The sequence below is a fragment of the Heptranchias perlo genome, chromosome 19 (genome assembly GCF_035084215.1).
Source record: "Heptranchias perlo isolate sHepPer1 chromosome 19, sHepPer1.hap1, whole genome shotgun sequence".
Classification (NCBI taxonomy): Eukaryota; Metazoa; Chordata; class Chondrichthyes; order Hexanchiformes; family Hexanchidae; genus Heptranchias; species Heptranchias perlo.
Window position 1 is genome coordinate 25,490,963 of NC_090343.1, and position 21,558 is coordinate 25,512,520.

The 21,558-nt window shown below is 43.8% G+C and overlaps 2 long non-coding RNA genes and 5 other non-coding genes across 10 annotated transcripts in view; all 7 read right to left on the reverse strand.

Annotated features, from left to right (window-relative positions):
• The window catches only part of LOC137335453 (uncharacterized), a 36,847-nt gene extending 34,485 nt beyond the window's left edge, over positions 1-2,362 (reverse strand). The window contains exon 1 of the long non-coding RNA XR_010966417.1: positions 1,883-2,362. This is a non-coding gene — a long non-coding RNA (uncharacterized lncRNA). The remainder of the gene's footprint in view (positions 1-1,882) is intronic.
• Positions 2,363-7,165: 4,803 nt separating this feature from the next.
• On the reverse strand, positions 7,166-15,155 carry LOC137335251 (uncharacterized). 4 transcript variants are annotated; one of them, XR_010966376.1, is made up of 11 exons: positions 15,121-15,155; positions 14,021-14,085; positions 12,292-12,344; positions 12,062-12,105; positions 11,845-11,907; positions 10,724-10,788; positions 9,536-9,586; positions 9,300-9,344; positions 7,654-7,705; positions 7,478-7,539; positions 7,166-7,293 (listed from the first exon to the last, which is right to left on the reverse strand). It is a non-coding gene; the product is annotated as an uncharacterized lncRNA (long non-coding RNA). The 4 variants fall into 4 exon arrangements; XR_010966378.1 differs by having other exon boundaries at positions 12,292-12,339; positions 15,121-15,139; XR_010966379.1 differs by lacking the exon at positions 15,121-15,155 and adding an exon at positions 14,699-15,025 and having other exon boundaries at positions 12,292-12,339.
• LOC137335529 (small nucleolar SNORD12/SNORD106) lies at positions 7,354-7,444 on the reverse strand. Its single transcript, XR_010966452.1, has one exon. It is a non-coding gene; the product is annotated as a small nucleolar SNORD12/SNORD106 (small nucleolar RNA).
• On the reverse strand, positions 9,412-9,501 carry LOC137335526 (small nucleolar SNORD12/SNORD106). Its single transcript, XR_010966449.1, has one exon. It is a non-coding gene; the product is annotated as a small nucleolar SNORD12/SNORD106 (small nucleolar RNA).
• On the reverse strand, positions 10,856-10,947 carry LOC137335525 (small nucleolar SNORD12/SNORD106). The gene has a single exon (XR_010966448.1). It is a non-coding gene; the product is annotated as a small nucleolar SNORD12/SNORD106 (small nucleolar RNA).
• On the reverse strand, positions 12,167-12,257 carry LOC137335527 (small nucleolar SNORD12/SNORD106). The gene has a single exon (XR_010966450.1). It is a non-coding gene; the product is annotated as a small nucleolar SNORD12/SNORD106 (small nucleolar RNA).
• LOC137335528 (small nucleolar SNORD12/SNORD106) lies at positions 14,154-14,247 on the reverse strand. The gene has a single exon (XR_010966451.1). It is a non-coding gene; the product is annotated as a small nucleolar SNORD12/SNORD106 (small nucleolar RNA).
• Positions 15,156-21,558: the final 6,403 nt, after the last annotated feature.

The window sequence follows — 21,558 nt, forward strand, 5'->3', positions numbered from 1 at the left end:
AATGGGAGAGAGGTTGATGAGGTTAGCCCCCAACAGGTGCGTTGGGTAGGAAGGACAGCAGGCGGTTGGGGCAGTTGATGTTGGCGTAGCAGCAGGGATTTTCCTTTCCCCCTCCCAGTGGGCTGCCCAGCATAAGTGGTGATTTTGTCAGAAGAATTTAAATTAGGCCTACTGTGGAAAATTCTCCAGAGTCAGTGGCACATCTATCAGGCAAGAATAAGTCTCATTGCACCACACAATTGCTACTGAGGAAAATCTAGTTAGTCATTCAATTCAGTATGATCTCTCCACAATCATTCATATTTTGATTCTCCATGTGGTTGTTGCTTCAGAGTTCAGTCATGTCCTAATTAGTACAATTACTTTACTAATCATCACTGGCTAAAATAAACAATATACTGTCTATAAAGTGAAATAGTAGATTTGGTAAACATTGAGTTAAATTGTTACACAGAAGTAGCTGAATGACCAGGGCTTATGCTCCTTAATTAACAACAGAATCTTTCCCACAACTTGAAAAGAATCCGTTCAAACTGAACACTGTCAGCAGACAAACTACAGTGAAGCATCATCAGCGCAAGGAGAAGTACTCAGTCATTCTGCCCCGAACCCTGGCAGTTGGTAAATAGAATGACTGAGTATTTCTCATCTGATCAGAAAGTTAAGCAAATGGGACAACACTTGTTTGTCCTCCACCATTCAGCACACACTTGATAAATATTTAAAAAGGCTGGAATTCTATGCAGAAAAGGTTTTTGTGAAAACTATAAATGTCACTTTAAATTGATGGTGACCTCTTGTCATAAGAATACTGCTTTGAAGGACTATTCATACGTTGTTTTAAAAAGCAAATAATCAGATGTAAAAGAAAACAGAAAAAATAGCAGCACTCCTGCTTTAGGGAGTAACAAACATGGAGATGTGGAATTTATCCCAGTAGTGATGTGACCTAACCTTATCATTCACAGACATTAACATTCCAGTAGTGTGGTTATCAATAGTAACTTGTTAGCTATAGGTTATGGGTTGCTGCTGACCTGAAAAGAACCCACAGGTGGTGTAACTGTTTTATTAAGATAAAATTTATAGGTTAGCATTTCTGGCTTAGAGTCTCGTTTGATGGGAGAGCAGATCGGATAATCGGGCATGGAGGTAGCACATCCAATTTGCAGCCCTCACAATTTTCCAGTCAAAAACGTTAATAACTAGAAAATTGTGCGGGCCATGGACTGGGCATGGTGGCCTCTATAACCAATTGTCTAACCTGCTCTCTCAAGTAAAGCTCCACACAAGAGTGCTAACTTAAAATTTATTCTGTGGTTGCATCAATGGGCTGAATGGGCCTGAAATTGTGCTGAGCAGCGAACGGACATCGCCCGACTCTCATAAGTAATTAACTCACCCATAAATTTTTTGCAGACTTCCTGGCGCCAACTTGCTTTAATTGAGAGATGCAAGTGCATTCCCGGGCTTCTCTGAGCTGTGAGAGGAGGAAAGGATCTCTGTGTCCCCTCCACCAATCAGCTTGAAGCAAGCCATGCTGTGAGAACCAGAAAGTGAAGCTCATTCACAAACCGCGCAGAGTAAGAACCAGGTGTCAGATAAGATTAGTAAATGTACTATAAAATCAGATAGAGAAAGCAAAATAAAGAGAGGGTAAGGTTAAAAGATTGAGATAAAAGAGAAAGAAAAAGTAAAGAAATAAACATTTTAAATATTTTAATGTAATTTTTTTTTAAATGACTAACAACTGTTGAAATCAAGAGTAATGAGACTCCACAATGTTAAAAGTTAATTTTCAGTGCCAGAGAGGTTGTTTGGCAGTCATTAATACTTAACACACCATTAAAAGTTAGTTTAGACCTGATATAACTCAGCGTACCTTTTTTATGGCAAGATTAGTTAGTTTCCAGCTGGGCAGGAGAGCAAATTCGTGCTGGTCCATTGATTCAAGCCTGCGCTATCTCTTTAATGCAAAGCTGTCAGATCAGCAAGGAATCAGGAAGAGCAAGTTCTGGATTTCCGCGTTTGACGGCGCTTGTGTGGTCGCTGGAACTTGCTCTTCGATTTGCCCATTAATAATGGTCAGGCTCACTGTTATTTTACGAGCAATTTCCAGCCCATTATGTTTTTACGAAAATCATTAATGAGTGCCAGCAACATTGTTGAAATGCAACAATCAAACTGGAGCCACGCCAGTCTGGGGACAGAAACATGATGCTGCTGTGGAAGAGGTGGCCCCATTCTGCTGCCTGTGGAGAAATTTTTTAAAAATCTTTTTAATAGATATATTTACTGTGTGCCCACCCACATATGGAAAACAGCGGGGAGAAGCCCTGGAGTTGCTGACTGCCTCAGCCTGCTCTACATCCACCAAAACAATTAGCGGGGGGAAGTTGACAGAAAGTCTAGACCAATAAGTTAGCAGTAACGGATGCCACAGGTAGACAGACAGCACCTCAATATTAGAAGCTCACAACTTTAAATCATCAGTCTTATCTGACAATTGGACTCAGAATTTCTCATGTAGACTGAGCTTTCCCAATCTCAGCTTGTGTAAGAATGAAAGGGTTCTATTCAGCACTGTCCAAATGTTCTTTTAGCCAGATTGACCAAGAAGTGGTGTTAACATTGTTCAAGAAAATATCTCTAGACTGTACATTGTCTTCCTAGACAAGGATATTATATATAGAGAAAAAAATTACAAGAGCAACAAAAATCCTCCAGCTCCTATCAATGCTGAGCAGGAAGATATAAATAAAAATTAAAGAGAAAACTAAACTGAATAACTATATTAAATGTACTTAAGGGTCGTTAGTGCTTTCTATGTGTATATTTTGAGCATATTACTCAAGCTTATTTTCAAAACTTATTAATATATTAACTTCATTCAATCAGTATTCTTTGAATATCATTCCCAGAAAAGTGATAAACTTTTGTTGTTTGTTCTAAACATAAATGGAACGGTAGAAGCACATTGGGGATAATTTTAACCTAACCCATCCGCAGGACACTGTCAGAATCAGATCAGCCACCTGTTTTACACCTCGCCCTTTATTACCTTCCACTGATTTCAATGAAAACTTACATCGGGCAGGGTGTAAAATGAGAGGCCAACCCAACCCTGTCAGTTTCCCGCTAGGTGGGTTAGGTTAAAATTACCCCCAGTATTTTTCAACAAGCTAGCACCATCCATTAACAATACAGATATGGACTGGGGAAACTTGCTGGGAAACATGACTTTCCAATCAAGAAACTGCAATTGTTCTCAAAGAGCACCCCCTGCTGTAGATTTGGCTCCATTCTGCTTCTGCACTGAGAACATTGATGGATCACTCCATAACCCAAATAAAAACTTATTTTCTCCTGGATATGCTCTCAAATGAATCAGCTTGGCTCAGTTGGTAACACTCTCACTTCTAAGTCAGAAGGTTGAGAATTCAAATCCCATTTCAGGACTTGAGCAAATAACCCACACTGACACTTCAGTGCAATACTGGGAAAATGCTATTTCTCAGGTGAGATGTGAAATCAAGCTTCGGCCTACTTGTTTAGGTGATGTAAAAGATCCCATGACACTATTCAAAGAGCAGGGTATTGTCCTGCCAGCGATCCTCTATCAACCAATGGCCATGATTTCAACCCAACCAGCCTGGCCTGGCGGGAACGAGGTGGGTGAGCAGTTAAAAATCGTGAAAATTGACTTAACACCCCATTCCTGCCAGAAACCTGTCAACCACCATTTTTACCATGGAGCTGACTCAGATCAAAAATGCACCTGCCAGAAAGAGGTGGGTGCCTAGTGAATAAATTCAAATACAGGTCTGACGACAGCAGTTGGATCCTGATGCAATTTTAACCGGGTGGCTCAGAAGCCCCAACCAGCTGCAAGCCCACTAAGTAAAAGCTAGCAGGATTGGTTTCACAAACTGACTGACATAACTAAAAGCTGAATTTAAAAGGACACTCACCTGCAGGCACTTAGGTCATTAGGATCTGTGTAATGTTGGGAGTCGTGCCTTTCCAAGGCAGTTCTCAGCTTCATTTGCTTTCTTTCTGTTTTACCCCCCACCCCCATTAAGCACTCAGCTTATCATGGGGTTTTTTTTTGCATCACTCCTTTGGATGGAGGAGCAGCAGCAGCCTGAAGAACCAGGACAAGCAGCAGGTGGACCCGTAGAAGACAGGAGGTATGGGGAGCTACCCAGTGATAAAATCAGGGCCAACACCTCCAATAAAAACACTGGTCATTCATTTGTTTCTGGAACCTCACTGCATGCAAATTGGCTGCTGTATTTGCCTATTTAACAGACTGGACTTCAAAAATAATTAAGTAAATGTGAAACATTCTGAAGTGGTGTATAGAAAACGGTATAAAGTTTTTTCTTTCTAACATTTCAATCACAGAATAAACATTTTTATAAGTGTTAAGTAGACAGTGCAAATAGCAGTTAATTTGTTTTTGGTGCTTTTTTTTTCAGGGAAAATGTCAGCCAAGGCAACTCTCTGTTGTTCTTCAAATGGTGCCACATCCATCCTGAACCACCAGATGGCACCCTAGTTTAATATCTCACACCAACAATGCAGTACTGCACACCTAAATGTTGTGCTCAAGTCCTGAAATGGGGCTGGAATTTACAACCTGGCTTAAAAGCAAGAGTACTACCAGCTGAGCCAAACTGACATCTAAATAGTCTGGACCAGAGGGCATTCACAGAGCACTCCATAACCTAGATGGCTGAGGGCACATTGTATACAGTAACTTGTCTGCAAGAAATAGAACTATAGGAAAGAGGAGAAAATAATGCAAGTTAACAAAAAATGCAATGTAGTTTTACCACTGGGCATTGGAGCTAGACCAAAATTGGCAGATGATCAATAAATTTAAAAACAAACTGACAAGATAATTTTAAAACATTTTTCTACACTTGTTGGTAGCACTATTGCTTCTGAATCAGACCCACTTCAGGACTCGACCACATCTGGGCTGATAACATAGTACTCTCAGTACTGCATGACATTATTGTGTGAGTTGTTAAACTAATGTGCCATCAATCAATCTCATTGATAAAAAGATTCCTGAAATAATCTTAAAAGGGAATAATTTCCTCCTTAGCCACTTTGCCACTAAATTAGCATTAGAACTGCCATTCCACCCACTGGTGCTGCTGAAAACCAGACCAATTGTCCTTGGTGTACCTTCATTAAGTTCCTGGCGAGCTCCCAGGGTATTAGGATTCTCTATTGGGACTATGCCAAACACCTCCTCCAGCCCGTTCTGCCATTCAATTAGATCATGGCCGATCTGTACCTCAACTCTGTTTACCTGACTTTTCTCCATATCCCTTAGCCAACAAAAATCTGTATCTTGAAAATTTCAATTGACCAAGCATCCACACCCTTTTGGAGTTGGGGGGGGGGGGCAGCACAGGGAAGGAGGAAAGGATTCCAAATTTCCACCATTTGAAAAAGTGCTTCCTACTTTCACTCTTAAATGGTGTAGCTCTAATTTTAAGATTACTCTTATTCTGGATTCTCCACCAGAGGAAAGTTTCTGTTTATACCCTATTGAATCCCTTTTATCATTTTAATAACATATTAGGCCACCCCTCAACCTTCAAAACTCAAGGGAATACAAACCAAATTATTCAATGGGTCCTCATAATTTAACCCTTTATGCCCTATCAGTCAGGTGAACCTGCACTTGGTGCATCCCTTCAGAAAATATTTCCTTTACCCCTATCACCTACCACCCACCCCATGTCACAAGGTTACATCCAATTCCATGCAAGCTCATTTTTGCTAATCTTTTGTGCTGAACCTTATTAAATGCCTTCTGGAAATCTATACACTCCCCTATCCACCATGCTAGTGACCTCAAAGAAATTTAAAGACATCAATTGAAGTGTCATTATTGGTAATTCAGCAAAGGGGGGCGGGCCCATCTTTTTGAACCCCAGAGAAAGAGGGACAAAGGGCATTACCCAGCTCCCATAGGAGGAGGTAATCTTGACAGTGAGTTTCTGTCCAGCAGCTCAATGCTAGAATAACTCTCCAGGACAATCAAACCAAATTCCAGTTCTGGCCACCTTGCCCTCATTGTGTTGAGCAGCACCTGCAGCTTACCAATTGTGCAGAAGATACAATACCTTTCACACTCCATTTGTTCTTTATTCAATCAACAATTCTTTCCCCATCAACCTCACATTTCTGAGGCATTTATCTTCACACAAATGGAGAAAAGTAACATGTTCATGGGCCTGAGCGAGCAATAATGGAGTCTCATACTAGTAAGAAATGTCTAGTATAAACACAGCCCTTTCAGTTATTATTTAGGACTGTTTATAGCTTTAATTGCTTTATTGCCTTTAGTTTAGCATCCACCTGACAACTTACATGTGTACTTTTGCCCACATGCCATGTTACAATTGTGGGAGTTCTAGAGTTGTACATTAGCTCTGGCCCCAATTATTGCGATGCCTATGGTTACGGTTGTCTATTTTTGTGGCCATTTCTTGGGGTGCATGCTTACAGGGAGGGTGCACTCAGGAAAACAATACTTTGTGCACATATTGGATTGTTACAAGGACAAACAGCAAAATATTTGACAACAATCTCAATAAGTTTGTCAACGTACTCAGACCTGGTCACTCTTGGCTCAATTGTAGCATTCTCACCTCAAGATATTAAGCTAGGAGGTTTACAAAGTGCCTAGTCAGAGATTCCACCCCACCCAGTAGTCAGTCAGTTCTGTATTTGGGACCCAAGAAGAAATGACCAGCCAATGTTATCTCCATTTGGCCTGGAAACAAACCCAGATCCTGGAAGTTAGAAACACCTATTCAATCAATATGTACTTTCTGAACCATGACTACAATTGACAAGTCCCATATATTGTTCCGATCGGTCTGAAACATTAACTTGCTTTCTCTCTCCACAGATGCCACCTGACGCTTGTGACTGTGTCCAGCATTTTGTTTTTATTCCAGATACTGTATTTTCAGTTGAGGGAGCTTTGTCATCCTGAAGATCAAACTAAGTTTTTTTTTTAAATTATGCAATGTAGAAACTAGCTTCAGCAAATTAGATGTAATCAATTGCCTTTGATATGCTTCCTGGCAATATTTTGAATATAATCTTGTTTTGAAAACAAAAGTCAGTTACATAGAAGAAAATAGGAATTTTATTAAAAGTAGACTTTACAGTATCAAAAGCAAACTAGTTTCACAAACTCAATGCGTCAAAGTTGAAGAGTCTTGGGATTGATAAAATGGGCATACCAGACTTCAAATCCTGTAGGTGGAAAAACACAGGGTGAGCGCAGAACAAAAACCTCCTCCAAATTGCAGTTATCTACTGATGTCAGACTGAAGTTAGCTTTATATCGTCATTCAGCACGATCGATATGATGGGGAAAAAAGTTTTGGTCATCATTCATTAGAAACAGTAAACTAACACCACTTAATCATCCACATACCTTAGCAGCACCTGATGTTCCATCAACACTTTCATGCTGTAAGTGCTTTTTGAACCATGGACCTGGAGAAAAAATTGTTTTTAATAAGCTACAATATATAAAAGGCTAGTATATGAGGTAAGTCTCTTCATTTTCACATTGAAATGCACCATTTTAAGAACCATTATTATTCATACCTGACTGATGGCACTTGGAGCATTTTCAGTTATCATTTTGGGGCCCCTTCATCTAGATGGTAGAATAAAATACTAAAAGGTTATAATACGAAAAAGTATGGACAACTTGCATTTATATAGTGCCTTTAACATAGTAAAATGTCCCAAGGCGCTTCACGGAGAGTTAGCAAACAAAATTAAACAGCAAGCCACAGAGATTAGGGCAGGTGACCAAAAGCTTGGTCAAGAGGTAGGTTTTAAGGAGTGTCTTAAAAGGAGAGGTGGAGGTGGAGGGAATCCCAGAACCAAGGCAACTGAAAGCACATCCACCAATGCTGGAGTAATTATAATTGGGGATGCGCAAGAGGCAAGAATTGGAGGAGCGCAGAGATCTGAGGGTTGTAGGGCTGGAGAAGGTTAGAGATAGGGAGGGGCGAGGCTATGGAGGGATTTGAAAACAAGGATCCGAATTTTTAAAAGCGGCGTTATCGGACTGGGAGTTAATGCAGGTTAGTGAGCACTGGGGTGATGGGTGAACGGGACTTGGTGCGAGGTGGGATACAGGCAGCAAAGTTTTGGATTAGCTCAAGTTTATGGAGGGTGGAAGATGGGAGGCTGTCCAGGAAAGCTTTGGAATAGTCCAGTCTAGAGGCAACAAAGGCATGGATGAGTGTTTCAGCAGCAGATGAGCTGAGGCAGGGGCAGACAGCCAATATTTAGTTGGGAAGAAAACTTTTGCTCATTCAGTACTGGATGTAGGACAAGCAGTGTGACAAATCAGACTGTGGAGGGGTCAAGTGAGGTAGAACACGGTGTTGTCAGCATACATGTGGAACCTGACTACGTGTTTTCAGATGAAGGAGGGAGCCAAGGATAGATCCTTGGAGGACTTGAGGTAACGGCATGGGAGCAACAGAAGTAATTCCAGGTGATTTTCTGGCTACGATTGAATAGATAATAACGTTACTGGGCGAGCACAGTCCCACCCAGCTGGACAACGGAGGAGAGGCATTAGAAGAGGATAGTGTGGTCAACTGTGTCAAAGGCTGCAGACAGGTTGAGAAGGATGAGGAGGGATAAGTTCACTACGGTCAGTCACATAGGATCTAATTTCTGACTTCGGTAAGGGCAGTTTCAGTACTGCGGCAGGGGCGGAAATCTGATCTGGAGGGATTCCAGCCTGGAATTGCAGGAAAAATGGGCTTGGATTTGGGAGGTGACAACATTCAAGGACTGGAGAGGAAAGGTTAAGTTGGAGACGAGGCAGTAATTTCCATGGGACAAAGGGGTCAAGGGTGGTTTTTTTTGTGGGGTGTGATGTGATTTGAAGAAGGGATGGGGAACAGTACCTGAGGAGAGGGAACCGTTAACAGTATCAGCTAACATGGGGTCAGGAAGGGAAGTTGGGTGGGAATAGAGTTGAGGGAGCAGGAGGTGGGTCTTGTGGTCAAGGTGAGCTTGGAGAGGGTATGAGGGGAGAGAAAGGTGCTCAGAGTTACGGCATGGGAAGTTTGGCTGGCTGGGCTGGGGGAAGGGAGGGAAGCAGCAGTGGCAGCTGTATCATATCACATGCACTTACCAGCAATGAAATTTGGCTTCAGCCTATTCAGCAGAGAAGGAGGGGGTGGGGAAAAGGAGGAACTTTATTGCTAAAAACTCTCATGTACCTCAATCTGCAAGATTCTGCGATATTTCCTCCTGGCTCATCTGACCTGGAGGAAGAGAAAATAAATCACATTTAGCAACACAAAATGAGGGAATATGTCCAAACTAATTGCTCTTCTAGTGTCAGAAGAATTTGGCTTATTTTCACAAAATCACCATGATCGATAAGATGGGGAAAAAAGTTAAGACATCATTCACTAGAATCAGTAAATATTTGTTGAACCAATTATCTACGTACCCAAGTTGTGAGCATCATCACTGGATTCAAATGCCTATCGCAGCATCTGACCTGGGAAGGAAGAATAAATTATTTCACTGAAATGCAAGTTCGCAATTCTTACTTCTTACCCTCACAATTTTGAAATCCTGTATTGCGTACTAGCCATAACCCTCTGCTGAGAAGACGACCAGCATTTTTTAAATTCCAGAGCATTTACAGACCTCTAAAATACTACCCCAAAATGTGTACGGGGGACTGGAGTTTAATCAACTAAATCCAGTTTACCAGAGCGCATCAAAAGCTTCTGACTGCTGGAACCACCCTACTGATACACTGAATTGGCATTTTAGACCTCACGAGGGGCATTTGATAAAGATGTGCTCGCTATGAGGCACGGACGGTCTGACGTGCTCCAACTCTTTTTGCCACAATCCATCATACAGCTTTGTCCTGGATATCTCATTTGGGCAAGAGGAAGTCCATCCTAGTGACCAATTGCCAACTGTCCCTCAGATTTTATTTAAAAACTTATCTCCTCAATCTTAAGCAAAACTAGTCAACATTACCCTAGCTATCTCAGTGCCATCTTATTATAGAAGTTGACCCAGAAAGAAGTAGCATCTATTTGGGGGTGGCATTTAGTAACATTAATGACCCCCAAGCATGTCCCCCCTCACCTTGTGGCTGATCTTTATAAAGGCCCGCACTTTATCTTAAGTGCTCAAGTGATCAGAGTTGGCCTTTGCACCATCATCTTTTGGTGCAAATTAGGGAGCATTCTAAACTAAAATTAACTGGTTAGAACATGCCAGCAGTTTACAGAATAAGGTCAGAGAATCTAGAATGTTAAAGCTGACCACAAACAGGGCCATCAAACAAAATGCTGTGTGAGGAATATGCAACATTCATCCCAAATGAAAAACTGGGATTCATTTTCCAACACAATTGTAAATCATTTGAGCCAAATCAAGTACCTCGATATTGTACACAAACCACATGTCAGTATCACTATCCACCAGTTAGCCTTGTACAATTTAATCTCCTGTGCAAGGATTGACAATGATATCCAGAGAAGACAAACCCATTTACAGCCAAAACTGTCCTTCGAACCCAAGATGTACAACACACATCTGTAAATTCAAGAACTGACAATCTTCATCACCTTCTTTGGGTAAAAAGAGAACGAAGGAACATTTTCTGACCTACCTTAAATATTCCACACACCAGGATCTGGCACAGGTCCACCAATTTCAGCATCTGTCCAAATAACCCTAGGAGGGAGAATAAATGCATTATTCACTTGGGTAATAGTTATAGATCATCCATTTTGACTTATCAGCTGGTTTATCAGACCAAATTTGACTTAAAAGATGACAATCAGCATTAGCGATCTGATGGGGAAAAAAGTTTAGTCATCATAACAAACCAGCAGAGATCACATTTCCTCAAATCATGCATCTAGATTGCCTGGACTGTCTTGTACCAAGTACAAGAAATCCATCTGTAAATAAACCTGACCCAAGTAACACATATGTATTGTGGAACTATAGCATGGTATCAACTTCCACGTGTGCACTGATGACAGACACCAAGCTGTACCCCTCTCCTGCCGGTGTTGCTCTGTAACCTGCTCCAGCCCTACAACCTGCAGAGAGCTTTTATGTTCCTTCAACTCTGCCCTCCCTGCAGAGGTGGGGGCTGCTTGAATGTGTCATCAACAGTCTAAGCATCACGCTCATGAATTCCCTCCCTAAACCACACTGCCTCCTGATCCAAGCTTGTTGTTAGAACTACGGATGCAATTCCGGTACTTTATATCAGCACATGGAAATAAATGTTGCATTTATACAGGTCTTAAAACCAGCAGCTGCAGTTTCCTGCCAGGCTGCATCACTTCCACTGCTTGGTTCCACCCAGGGGAACTTTGGCACTTACAGGCAAACAAACAGTGGCTCTCTAAGTTGTGACTTAGCCTCGAAATTACCCCATTCGTGCGGGAGACTAGACTGTCCTCCTCTGGGATCAGTGCCCAATCCCAGCCTGGCCAAAGCTCCCTCAGCGGGAGGATGGGAAAAACCAGTTCAAACAAAACCGCTTCAATGTCGAGGCCTAAGTTCGATCCGCCACTCTGGACTCCACATGGGGGCCAAGCACATGGCTAGAGGCTGTAACTCAGATCCCAGGCAGTATGATTCCTGCTCCAACAGTAGATCACAAGCTGGCCCATTGCAACCTTCCATTAAATCTGCCTCAGCCTGCTTCAACCTTGTACAACAGCCCCCGCCCCGGCTCAACTCCAACAGACTCAACCATTATTATTCACATACCTGACCGATGGCACTTGCAGCATTTTCAGTTTTGAGCTGCAAATCATTTTGGGACCCCTTGACCTAGATGGTAGAAAATACTAAAAGGTTAGTAATAAAGGTATCGCATCACATTGCACTTACTAGTAATTAAACTTGGCTTCAACCTACATTCAGCAGGACCAATATTGCAGGGGTGGGGAAAAAAGGAATTTTATTGCTAAAATCACTCACGTACCTCAATCTGCAAGATTCTCAATCGTTTTGCCTGGTTCATCTGACCTGGAGGAAGAAAAATCACATTTAGCAACACAAAATGAGGAATATATCCAAACTAATTCCTCTTCTAGTGTCAGAAGAATTTGGCTTATTTTTTTCACAATCACCATGATCGATAAGATGGGGAAAAAAGTTAAGACATCATTCACTAGAATCAGTAAATATTTGTTGAACCAATTATCTACATACCCAAGTTGTGTGCATCGTCACTCTGGATACAAAGGCCTATTGCAGCATCTGACCTGGGGAGGAAGGATAAATTAATTCACTGAAATGCAAGCTCTCAACATTATTGTTCCTTGGTCTTGCTTCCCCACCATTTTATCCTCAACTTTGAAATATTGAATTAGGTTACCACCCTTAACCTTCTCTGCTGAGAAAAACACAGCATTTTTTGAATTCCAGACCCCTGAATCACTACCCCAAAACATGCACAGGGAGGCTGGAATTTAACCAACTAAAACCAGTTTACTAGAGCATATCAAAAGCTTCCGACTGCTAGAACCACCCTACTCGTAATGGCTTGGCATCAACTGCTTTTTCAATCTCACGTATGGGGCGTTTGACAAAGACGTGCTTGCTATGAGGCTGGGCAGTCTGACGACTTCCAACTCTGTACAAGCACATTCTTTTTGCCACAAGTTCAAACAGCTTGGTCTTGGATCTCATTTCGGCAAGAGGAAGACCTTCCCAGTGTAGAAATGCATAAAGAGATACTTGACCATATTAATGTAGCAATGCATGAAGGGATATTTGACCATATTGACTCTGTTGGCTCACATAATGGGGTAGCTACAGCACACACAGAAAGGCACAATTGTGTAATTACGTTTAAGCCTTGGTATGTTGATAATTAAGTTAGCTGAGCAGGTGCTTAGTACCGTCTGCCCCCCCTAGCAGATAAGGGTATTGCCAACTACAAAAATACAATGAGAATACAGTTTCTTGAAAGGCCACGTGGCCTTGAGACTGACTTCAGCCCTACTGATAACCAGGTCAAGAATGTGGGGAGGATGAGTGCGCTCAGGCCTACGAGCAAAGATAAAAAAAGAGCTATGGATGTTCAGAGAGGGCAGCTCACTACTTGATTGACCAACTACCCGAGCCAATAAAGAATGTATGTATACGCCCATATTCTGTAGCAGATGGGCATTCTTGTTGAACTATAAACATGAGCTGTTTCACTGACTCGAAGAAGCTGTACCTTCAACCTTTGCTTGGAGGTGCGCTTCCCTTGTATACAAGTCAATTAAAGTAAAATTTTCCTCTTGTAATACTGTTTTTTTTGGTGTTCGTGCATTAGTATAGTGTTAAGTTTCGACACCAATTGCCAACTTACCCACAAATTTCTTTAAAAAAAACGTATCTCCTCAATCTTGAGCAAAACTAGCTAACTTTAATAAGATGGCACCGAGATAGCTGTAGTATAGAAGTTGACTCAGAAGTAAGTAGCGTCTACCCTGGGACGCCATTTAGTAACATCAATTACACCCCCCCCCCCCCCATTCCCAAGCTTGGTGACTGACAGACTAATCTGTACAGCTCAGAGAAACTAGAATGTTAAAGATAACCACAAACAGGGCCAAACAAAATGCTTTTGAGGAATATACAACATTCATCCCAAATGAAAAACTGGGATTAACTTTCCAACACAATTGTAAATCATTTGGGCCAAATCAAGTACCTTGGTACTGTACGCAAACCGCACGTCAGCACCACTACCCACCAGTTAGCCTTGTACAATTTAATCTCCTGTGCAAGGATTAACAGAATGATACGCAGAGAAGGAAGACAAACCCATTTACAGCGAACTGTCCTTAAAACCCAAGATGTACAACACACATCCGTAAACTCAAGAACAGACAACCTTCATCACTTTCTTCGGATAAAAAAAGTGATGGAACATTTTCTGACCTACCTTAAATATTCCACACACCAGGATTTGGCACAGGAACACTAGTTTCAGCATCTGTCCAAATAACCCTAGGAGGGAGAACAAACATGCATTACCACTTGGGTAATGGTCATAAATTGGCCATTTTGACTTATCAGCTGGTTTATCAGACCAAATTCGACTTAAAAGACGACAATCAGCATTAGCGATCTGATGGGGAAAAAAGTTTATAGTCATCATAATACACCAGCAGAAGTCATGTTTCCTATAATCATACACCTAGACGGTCTTGTACCAAAATCCATCTATAAATAAACCTGACCCAAGTACTTTGGAACTATAGCGTGGTATCAGCTGCACTGATGAGACACCCAGCACTACCTCTCTCAATGCTCAATAACCTGCTCCAGCCCTCTGACCCGCAGTTTTCAGTTCCTTCAACTCTGCCCTCTCAGGCAGCCTTCCCACCAACAGTCTAAGCCCCACGCTCTGGCATTCCCTCCCTAAACCTCTCTTCCTCCCTCAAAGGCATCGCTTTGATCCAAGCTGGTTGGGAACTAGGGATACACTTTGGGTACTTTACATCAGCACATGGAAATAAACGTTGCATTTACACTGGTCTTAAAACCAGCAGCTGCAGTTTCCCGCCAGGCTGCATCGCTCCCACTACTTGGTGCCACCCAGGGGAACTCTGGCACTTACAGGCAAACACACGGCGGTTAGAGCTCGACAAGCTGCGGCTCGGCCTCGAAACTACCCGCGAGACTGGACCTTCCTCCTCTGAAGTCAGTGCCCACACCGGCCAAAGCCACTTCATTCGGCGTGGCGAGGTAAGGGAGGGAGGGAGGGAGGGAGGGGGGAAGGAAACTAATTCCAACGAAACCGTTTCACTCTCGAAGCCGACTTTAACATCCGCCATTCCACGTGGAGCCGACACGTGGCCGGAGGCTGTAACTCGGGCTCCGGGCCGCGTGATTCCTGCTCAAACCGAGTCACAGTCCTCGCGTTAAATCTGCCTCAGTCCGCTTCAACCTCGGATTGCCCCGCGACCCCCTCCCTCCCTCCTAATCATCATCGACCCTCGGTCCCCACCACCGATCATTATCGGTCCCCCTCCAACTCACACGCTCGTAATTCCGACGTAAAAAGGAGCGACAACCTTTGCGCTGCCGCTTATATAGCAACCGGACCGTTGCTGCACATGCGCTCGGTGATACGACATTGTGACGTCTGATAGTCACGTGACACCATCACGCCAATGAAAAAGAACCTGAGCAGCCGATTAGAGGCAGAGGGTAACATAATGTCGGGGCCTTCCCTGCATGAGGATGGAGAGAACATTGGGAAGTGTAATTGGTAACCAGTCACCCAGCAGTGTGTAATTTGATGCATGATGTGGAGATGCCGGTGATGGACTGGGGTTAACAATTGTAAACAATTTTACAACACCAAGTTATAGTCCAACGATTTTATTTTTAATCCCACAAGCTTTCGGGGGCTTTCCCCTTCCACACCGCCTGAGGAAGGGGAAAGCCCCCGAAAGCTTGTGGGATTAAAAATAAAATCGTTGGACTATAATTTGATGCAAGCAGTGCAGCCGTCAAGCTATACAGTGCGCAGTCACCAACGGATACTGGTACTGCAGGCATAACCCTTCAGGGTTTTTTTTTATTCGTTCATGGGATGTGGGCATCGTTGGCAAGGCCGGCATTTATTGCCCATCCCTAATTGCCCTTGAGAAGGTGGTGGTGAGCCGCCTTCAGACAGTGCACAGTGTTAACACTCCCGAGTTCAGCTAACGCATAGCGTTAACACTCCCGAGTTCAGCTAACGCATAGCGTTAATACTCGCCACAGATCCGACAATGCACAGCGCTAACAGACTCTAAGTGGTAATATTCGAGGCGCTAACTCCCCATTAAAAGAGCCAACACTACGCTAGTGGTAACACAAAGATGGCCATGGAAAGAATGTATCTAGTCTGCTGACTGGAACAGAATGGCATGGTTTATTATTTCTTTTTATGAGGAAGGAGCTGAGTGAGGTTATACTGAAGAGTGCCCGGGTATGCCCTATTCACAGAAAAACAGGATAACTCTAAACTGGTCACATACTCCCCTCGCCCTTGATTGGGATCACATGTTCTCATCGCATACTCTAATTCTCCACCGCTTCCCCCCCCTAAAAAAAACCTCACCCCATCTCTACTGTAAGATTCTCAAAAATTCACAGATCCCCCAAAAACTCAGAGAAAAACCCTAAAGAAATTCACCTTTACCCTGAGTATGGGAAAACTTTGGCCATTGACTATAATCCTAAAATGGAAGGATAGTTGAGAGGTCACCAGACGAAATCCACAACCCACACGTGGAAGGTGGGAGAATTACTGCTTCAGACATGTCTCTGTTTTCATGCAAAACCGACCGCAGGGGGTCGACAATCACTCCCATTGAAAGAGGCAACGTTTTCCAGACTGGTGGGGCCATGCTTTTGTTTTAATGCAAAACCTATCAACACCTAGGACGTTGGATACAAAAGGAAGCCTTATGTGACAAGCTCTAAATCAGAATTAAAACAATGACACATTGGGAGAAGCAATTTGCAATATGATTGGGACCATCAAAAGGCCATCAAAGAACTTTGTAAGAACTGTTTAAACAGACCATTGTAAGGGAGACAGCCACAAGGCGAAAGCTCTCTCTCTCTCTGGCTTGCTGGCTCTGGTGGGCTGCTTGTGTTGGTTCTGCCTGTGTCTGGAAAGAAGAGCAGTTTCCAGTTTCCAGCAGACAACAGGGAAAGGCAGTTTGACAGGGAAGATCAGCAGCTCTAGAAGCAGGCCGACACACAAGAAGAAACTGTCTTGGTTCTGCCTGTGTCTGGAAAGAAGAGCAGTTTCCAGCAGACAACAAGGAAAGCAGTTCGACAGGGAAGGACAGCAGCTCTAGAAGCAGGCTGACACACAAGAAGAGACCAGAGCAACAGTCCCAGTGACCATCAGACACCTCACGGCAACAAGGGCCTTACGAAACAACCAACCAAATATTACCACCAACCAACCGGGTGATATTGAGCCACCGCGACCAAAGAAAACCAACTCGGGAGAAAACCGAAGATCCGCAAAGTTTCCACTCTACAATCTATTTCTGACTTACCTCTGGGGAATTACTGTCAAGGTTTCGTTTGGTGAGCATTATCCCTGGTCCTTTAGAGTCCAACCTAGCTAGTACAGTGGGATTGGGAGGGGTGAGGTATCCTTCCACTGTAATTTCCCTCGCATGTACTGTAGTGTTCCCCATTTTATTAGAGTGTTAAGATTGTTGTGTTGTATTTCCTCTCTTGAATAAAGGTCAAAGTTTCTTGCACCAAAATCAGTTGTCTGCTGCACTTTGTCACAACCCCCAAATAAGTCCAAGGTCTAGAACCCAGGCAGTGGGAGCGATTCGGACCGCTCAGAAGTCAGAGGTGAAGCTGACACACACCACCACCCCCTACACCACTGAGCAGGATCACACCCCCACAATCAACTCAAACCCTGTTTATTCTGCTTGTTGATAACAGGCAATTGCAAGTGTGTATTGCAACCTAATCTCAGAGCAGGTAGAGGAGAGGCCTACATATAGCGGTGGGTAAAGTAGTAGAGTGTGGTCTTTAGAGATCGGCCCCAAGGTGGGTGGGGGTGAGTCTGCAGCCTATTACATTGAAGTCAATGGAAAAGAAAAATGGGTGGTGTAAAGTAGGTGGCTGATTCACTATCGCTCGTTTTGCTCTACTGCCAAATGCAAATCCCCTTCGCCCCCCCCCCCCCCTCCTCCGTATATTCAGGGCATCACTTTAAAGTGAGGCCAGAAATGAAAGGAAGGGAAAAGGAGATGGGATGTGCATGCGGAGTGATTAGCGACATTACGTAGCCACTGCCGGTTTTTGGGCCCTCCGACTTTGTCACTCCCCATGCATGCACAAACAGGGCAGATCTTCCGGCGACATCACTTCCTCACTCACGAAGTTCAACCTTCCAGGAGTTCCGTGCCTTGCTGCCTAAAATTTTTACTTGAAAACAACCTGTGCTGCTAAATTAAGGATTTGTGGGGTCTTTGTGCTTTTCTTTGTAAGGATTTGTCACCAACTTTCAAAATAGTTGCTTTTGATGAGTTGTTTGCTTACAATTCACAGTGTTACAGTTGATTGTCTGATGAACTACTTTAGTTGCAAAATTGTGGTGGTATTATTCTCAGTAATGATATTAATCTCAGTAGTTAATGGGTCCCTATATGTTGCATGAGATGGTGCTGTGCCCCTTGTGTCTAAGTTCTACAATTGATTGTCTGATGAATTAGTTTAGTTGTATAATTGCAGTGCTATTAACCTCAGCAGTAATTTATGGTGGTATCACCAATAACTACATTAATTATAGTAGTGACACGTGATCTCCCAGTAGTTACATGAAACTGGAGCTGTGCTTCATGTGGCCTCACACTTTTCCTGGCTGTCCTAGACCATGTGATTATTGTAGGTTATGCTGAATTAGAACCATAGAATCAAAGAATGATTACAGCTTGAAGGAGGCCATTTGACTTGTCGAGTCCATGCCAGCTCTCTGCAAGAGCAATCCAGCTGGTCCCACTCCACTGCCCTTTCCCTGTAACCCTGCAAATTTTTTCCCTTCAACTACTTATTCAATTCCCTTTTGAAAGCCACGATTGAACCTGCCTCTACTGCCCCCTCAGGCAGTGCATTTCAGATCATAACCACTCGGTGTATAAAAAAGTTTTTCCTCATGTCGCCTTTGGTTCTTTTGCCAATCACCTTAAATCTGTGTCCTCTGGTTCTTGATCCTTCTGCCAATGGGAACAGTTTCTCTCTATTTAGTCCATCCAGACCCCTCATGATTTTAAATACCTCTATCAAATCTCTTCTCAAACTTCTCTGCTCTAAAGAGAACAATCCCAGCTTCTTCAGTCTATCCATGTAACTGAAGGCCTTCATCCCTGGAACCATTCTAGTACGGTAGCATAGTGGTTATGTTACTGGACTAATAATCCAGAGTCATGAGTTCAAATCCTGCCACGGCAGCTGGTGAATTTAAATTCAATTAATTAAATAAAAATCTGGAATTAAAATGCTAGTATCAGTAATGGTAGCCATGAAACTACCGGATTGTTGTAAAAACCCATCTGGTTCACTAATGTCCTTTAGGGAAGGAAACCTGCCGTCCTTACCTGGTCTGGCCTATATGTAACTGAAGACCCACAGCAATGTGGTTGATTCTTAATTGCCCTCTGAAATGGCCTAGCAAGCCACTCAGTTGCAAAATCTCGCTACGAAAAGTCATAACAAGAATAAAACCGGACGGACCACCCGGCATCGGACCACTAGGCACCGGACACGACAACGGCAATCCAAGCCCAGTCGACCCTGCAAAGTCCTCCTCACTAACATCTGGGGACTTGTGCCAAAATTGGGAGACCTGTCCCACAGGCTAGTCAAGCAACGTCCCAGACTCTTCCATCACCATCCCTGGGTATGTCCTGACCCACCAGAGGTGGCGGTACAGTGATATACAGTCAGGAGGGAGTGGCCCTGGGAGTCCTTAACATTGACTCTGGACCCCATGAAATCTCATGGCATCAGGCCAAACATGGACAAGGAAACCTCCTGCTGATTACCACCCACTGTCCTCCCTCAGCTGATGAATCAGTCCTCCTCCATGTTGAGCACCACTTGGAGGAAGCACTGAGGGTAGCAAGGGCACAGAATGTACTCTGGGTGGGGGACTTCAATGTCCATCACCAAGAGTGGTTCGGTAGCACCACTACTGACCGAGCTGGCCGAGTCCTGAAGGACATAGCCGCGAGACTGGGCCTACGGCAGGTGGTGAGCGAATCAACACGAGGGAAAAACTTACTTGACCTCGTCCTCACCAATCTACCTGTCGCAAATGCATCTGTCCATGACAGTATTGGTAGGAGTGACCACCGCACAGTCCTCGTGGAGACGAAGTCCCGTCCTCGCACTGAGGACACCATCCAACGTGTTGTGTGGCACTACCACCGTGCTAAATGGGATAGATTCAGAACAGATCTAGCAGCTCAAAACTGGGCATCCATGAGGCACTGTGGGCCATCAGCAGCAGCAGAATTGTATTCCAGCACAATCTGTAACCTCATGGTCCGGCATATTCCTCACTCTACCATTACCAACAAACCAGGGGATCAACCCTGGTTCAATGAGGAGTGTAGAAGAGCATGCCAGGAGCAGCACCAGGCGTACCTAAAAATGAGGTGCCAACCTGGTGAAGCTACAACTCAGGACTACATGCATGCTAAACAGCGGAAGCAACATGCTATAGACAGAGCTAAGCAATTCCACAACCAACAGATCAGATCAAAGCTCTGCAGTCCTGCCGCATCCAGTCGTGAATGGTGGTGGACAATTAAACAACTAACTGGGAGGAGGAGGCTCTGCAAACATCCCCATCCTCAATGATGGCAGAGTCCATCACATGAGTACAAAAGACAAGGCTGAAGCGTTTGCAACCATCTTCAGCCAGAAGTGCGGAGTTGATGATCCATCTCGGCCTCCTCCCGATATCCCCACCATCACAGAAGCCAGTCTTCAGCCAATTCGATTCACTCCACGTGATATCAAGAAACGGCTGAGTGCACTGGATACAGCAAAGGCTATGGGCCCCGACAACATCCCGGCTGTAGTGCTGAAGACTTGTGCTCCAGAACTAGCTGCGCCTCGAGCCAAGCTGTTCCAGTACAACTACAACACTGGCATCTACCCGACAATGTGGAAAATTGCCCAGGTATGTCCTGTCCACAAAAAGCAGGACAAATCCAATCCGGCCAATTATCGCCCCATCAGTCTACTCTGAATCATCAGCAAAGTGATGGAAGGTGTTGTCGACAGTGCTATCAAGCAGAACTTACTTACCAGAGTCATGAGTTCAAATCCCGCCACGGCAGCTGGCGAATTTAAATTCAATTAATTAATTAAATTCAATTAATTAAATAAAAATCTGGAATTAAAATACTAGTATCAGTAATGATGGCCATGAAACTACCGGATTGTCGTAAAAACCCATCTGGTTCACTAATGTCCTTTAGGGAAGGAAACCTGCTGTCGTTACCTGGTCTGGCCTATATGTGACTCCAGACCCACAGCAATGTGGTTGATTCTTAATTGCCCTCTGAAATGGCCTAGCAAGCCACTCAGTTGTAAAATCTCGCTACGAAAAGTCATAATAAGAATAAAACCGGACGGACCACCCGGCATCGGAACACTAGGCACCGGACACGACAACGGCAAAACACCAAGCCCAGTCGACCCTGCAAGGTCCTCCTTACTAACATCTGGGGACCTCCCCTTGACATTCAACGGCATTTCGATCGCCGAATCCCCCACCATCAACATCCTGGGGGTCACCATTGACCAGAAACTTAACTGGACCAGCCACATAAATACTGTGGCTACAAGAGCAGGTCAGAGGCTGAGTATTCTGCGGCAAGTGACTCACCTCCTGACTCCCCAAAGCCTTTCCACCATCTACAAGGCACAAGT